Source organism: Ochotona princeps, chromosome 20 (genome assembly GCF_030435755.1).
Source record: "Ochotona princeps isolate mOchPri1 chromosome 20, mOchPri1.hap1, whole genome shotgun sequence".
In the NCBI taxonomy this organism is placed as follows: Eukaryota; Metazoa; Chordata; class Mammalia; order Lagomorpha; family Ochotonidae; genus Ochotona; species Ochotona princeps.
In genome coordinates, this window is record NC_080851.1 from 3,963,075 (window position 1) to 3,967,751 (window position 4,677).

Consider the following 4,677-nt stretch of genomic DNA (forward strand, 5'->3'; position numbering starts at 1 on the left):
TACTCCAGCAGGGCGCAGGGCTGTCATGGCCTTCTGGCTGCCCATCCTCTGAAGGTCCCTGCAGGGTGGGCTGACTGGCGTGGAGCCCCATGGTGCCGTATCACCTTAGGCCTGGCTCACTGTAGGCTCCTAATAAAAGTGTGTTGAGTGGATGCTCAGTTGAGTGCCAAGCAGTTTGCCTCTCTGGACCCCGAGGGGGTCCCACAGTCACACACACCTTCCATTTTACTCTGTCCCCACCCCAGCTCCTGCAGGTGGTTCCTGGGGAACAGCACAAGGTGTCCTTGTGGGAACTGCAGCGCCAGGTGGGTGCTCACCTCATCATGTCATTCTTAGGAGTTCTCAAACTTCGTCCCATCCCTCTGGCTCTACAGGAACTTCACCCAGGACCTCCCTGGTCCTCTGAGAATGTGAGGCTGTTCCTACAGTTAGCACAGGAAATGGCCCTGGTGCTGTGGCGGAGGCCGAGGGCTGTGCACTCTGCACAGCCTCCGTGTGATCTACAAGTGCAGGTCGAACCCCAGTGGACGCAGGCATGTGCCCAGCAGTCAGCAGGGCGTCCCGCAGTCCTATCAGACACTGCCCTGTGCAGCTTTCACTGCTGCACCATCGTGCCAACTCCTAGGCACTTTTTTCCTAAACTGGCATTTCTAAGTGAGTAAAATTGTTTTTGTTTTTTCCTTTCCATTAAGGGCTGGCAGTCAAAAGAATCCCAGTGTCTGGAGAGCCCCCCCAGAGGAGTGCATGCCAAAGATGGTTTTACCCCTCTGCAACAAGGAGGCAAGATGCAAACGGGCAACCCCAAGTCCTGCTGCGGCCCACCTGCCGGGTCCCTCCAGTGCCCCGGAGCCCAGAGCAGAGAGCGTGGACAACAGTGCAAAGGCTCTGAACCGCCCTGCCCGCCCTGCCTTTGCCCTGCACCCTAGGATCCTGCAGAGTGCTACCCGGACCCAATCAACCAAGTACCCCTGATCAGTCAAGGAGGGTCAGGCTGAAGGAGCATCTGCCCTCGGCTGCGCCTGACCTCGGCTCTCCCTGCCGCCTCCATGTCCCTCCTTCGGCTCTTTCGGAGGATGGCCTGTCTGCATCTGGTCAGCACCCGTCCACACTGGAACTCAGACTTCCTGGCAGCGCCAGAAGCTGGTATTCCACCACACGCCTTGGCCTAATTAGGAGCCTCCTGGCTCACAGTTTTCCTCCTGGAAATCTGGACCTTTCGATCCATGTTTAACATGGCCATGCCTGGCTATCTTATGTTTAGCTTGCCTGTGCCTTTGCCAGTCCCACAGAACAAGTCAGGCCTGCTGGCAGAAGCAGGACAAGAGCTCCAGTTACCTTCTACAGCCTGAATGACGACACACCTGTGTGGCTTGTCTCGGGGCAGCTCCTTGACTCTGATGCAAGTGCCTCAGTGTGTGTCCCCCACCATGAGAGTTTCAGTGCTTGGTGCCAGAACATAGCAGACAGGCAGGGGTGTGGGCAAGGACAGGAATGTAGCAGTACTGGCAGGCCAGCTCCCAGTCCCACCGCTGACCCAGCCATGAGGGAGACCATGCGCATGGCCTCTCTCTGCCATCAGCACACAACCTGAAGGACAAGCCACTGAAATAAAATCAGAGAGGCATGGGACCCCGCCAGCGCCGCATCCCATTACACCCTGGGGCGCAAAGCGTCACACCTTTGTACAGATGCAGCCTTGCACTGGTGCTGGCCAGCCCCCCAGGACCATTTCTCCCTATCTGCTCCATTCTGGTCTCTGCTTGTCCAAGGACTCTGATGAGGGGCACGGACAAGGAAGGGAGTGAAAAGCAGAAGTGGTTTTGGAGAAAATAAAAGTGAAAGAGGGGGTAGAAAACTCTCCTAAAGATAGAAATATTGGGGGCCTGGTGCAGTAGCCTAGTGATTAAAGTCTTCGCTTTGCACGCACCGGGATCCCAAATGGGCGCCAGTTTGTGTCCCAGGAGCCTCACTTCCCATCCAACTCCCTGCTTGTGGCCTGGGAAAGCAGTTGAGAACAGTCCAAAGCCTTGGGACCCTGCACCCATGTGGGAGACCCGGAACAAGTTTCTGGCTCCTGGCTTCAGATTGGTTCAGTTCCAGCCGAAAGAGCAAAACCCCCAGGAGCAGCAGGAGGGTTCCCTAGAGGAAGGTGCCACCTCGAGGCTGATGGTTTGGCCTAAACAAGGGGACGTTCTTGGAACGGGGCCCAGAGGATGATTTTGATTGGCTAGCCAGGTGACTGTTCCAATCACGACTCACAGACAACACATGAAACGTACCCCCCAGAGGACAGACTTCTTGCTCAGATCAAGTACCATGGCACAAAGAAGCTGGCTCGCGGGCCTAGCCCAACACAGCAGCACCTCCCTCCCGCCTCCCGGCCCTGCCGCCCCAGCCAGCAGTATAAACACTCTTATACTTAAACAGTATAAATGCTGTTAGCCAAAAGGCCTTGAGAAGTGATTCTCTTTCCATATAAACAAAAGGAAGGGGTTGGGGAGGTGAACTTGGGGAGCTGAAGTCCCCAAGTTCCTGCTCCTTTTGTCCCTGCCCCCACATCCTCCCCCATGGTGACCAGTGCCCACCAGCCTGGAATGCAACGGCTTGACCGTGGGCCATTGTCTGTGAACTCGTAGAAGCAGCTGAGGGCCGTGGATACACGTGGCCTTCGGTGGCGTGTGGCTACTGCTGGGTGTAGTGTGTGTGTCAGCCATGCACACAGGTGGCCGTCTCCTGTGGCCCCGAGGATGCGGGAGGGGCGCTGGTGGGTGTGCACTTCTCACCATCAGGGTAAGGGAGGTACAAACCACAGAGTGCTTATGGTTCCCTGACTCATTGCAGTAAGGATCTGCCTGGTCTTGGGCCCAAAGCCCAGGCACTCAGGGGCGGGTGGCCTCGACACAGACTGGCAGCCTATAGCCTCATTCCTGGCCGGCTGCCACAAGGCGAAATGCGAACCCTGCTGGTGCCCGGAGTCCCCGCCTGGTCCTCTCTGCCTGTGTGTGACTCAGGACTCAAGGCTCTGGCCTGTGCCCTGTCCCTTCCCTCTGTCAAGGTTTGCCTTTTAGGGGAACAGCAGTTCTCACTCTGCCGTTCCCCTGCTTGCCACTCTGCCGGGCCCAGGGAGGTTCACCCCACTCCACGTGACATGGGAAATAGGGCTGGAGGTCAGACCCCTGTTCTTTGGAAGCCAGAGCCCACATTTTTTCTTGGAAAGAATTCTTTCCAAAAAGCTGGAAGTGGCCTGGAGAACACCTCATTCCAGCCTTTTGGCTTGTCTGGGACATGAGGACTTCCTGCAGAAGCAGGCCCCGAGGCTCCTTCTTGTACTGTTGGTACCCGGAGGACTCAAAGCAAGTCGTGCACTAGAGAACATGCCGCCAGGACTGGGTGGGGTCACTGCCTGCCTCTCCCAGCACGGCTGAGGGCAGCTCACCGTTCAGAGAGCCTCCAGCATCCCAGGGCATGGATAGTCTCCCTGGAGAATGATAAAACTAGCCTCAGCATGCTACACGGGCCCCGCTTCCTTTCCATGCTGCATGTCGATCCAGCTCCCTGCTTAATGGCCTGGGAAAGCAATGCAGCATGGCTCAAGTCCTTGGCCTCCTCACTCACATGAGAGACCTGGAAGATACTCCTGGCTTGCCATCACTCCCCAGTGTAGCCTTGTGGGGCGTGAACCAGCGAATGGAATCTCTCTCTCTGTAAATCTGCTTTTTAAGTTACAATAAGTAAATAGAAGCACAGTAGCAAGCCAAGACTCGAACAGGTCCCCAAGGGCCTGAGCTGGGAGTCCTCACACAGCCCGGAGCCTGAGCAGCACCAGTAATGGTGGATCTCACTTCCTCCCACTGTCAGGGGAATAATGATTTCTTTGTTTTAGACTACTGTAAAGGATTACTTTGAAATGCTCTCTGAGTACGTGAGATGGACTATATCTCCCTTCCACTGGCTTACCACCTAAGCGTCTACGTTGGCTGGGGCTTAACCACGATGGAGTCCGGGTCCACATCCTCGGCCATCACACTAGCAAGGAGCTGGGTAGAAAGTGGAGGTGGGGCTCCAAACCAGGCACTGGGCACAACTCCACTACTTTAAATAAAATGAAGTGCTATTAACTCACTGACAGATATAAGCTCCCCACAAACACAGCAGGAACCGGACTGAAAACAGTTACGGGAAAGGAATAGCAGCAGTGCGATACTGAAGGCCGTTTTCCGACGAGTTTGGGTCTCAGCCGGAGGAAGCCAGCGGGGCCAGGGTCGCCCCAGCGTGGTGGGACCTGGGATGGACGCGAGTCCCCTCACAGCGCCTCCTTGGAGCCCGTCACCTGCTCCAGCGCACGATCCCTGAGGGCGAAACCTTACAGTCCGCGTCCTCTCGTTCCCGAATCTGAAACCTGACAGGATTCGGGCCCTCAGGGCAGCTCCCACGGCCGCGGCTGGCGGGACCGCCGGGGAGCAGGTGGGACCACCGGGCAGCAGGTGGACGCCTCGGTGCCACGCGGTCCCGCCCCTGCCGAAGGCCCCGCGCCCCATTGGCTCCGCTCATCCCAGGCTCCGCCCCGTCTTCCCGCCACGCCCACTCCTTACGTCACTCCCACCGCGTACCCCGCCGAAGTCCCCGCCTGGCCCCTGACGTGAGGCTCGCACCCCATTGGCTCCGCTCAGCCCGGCC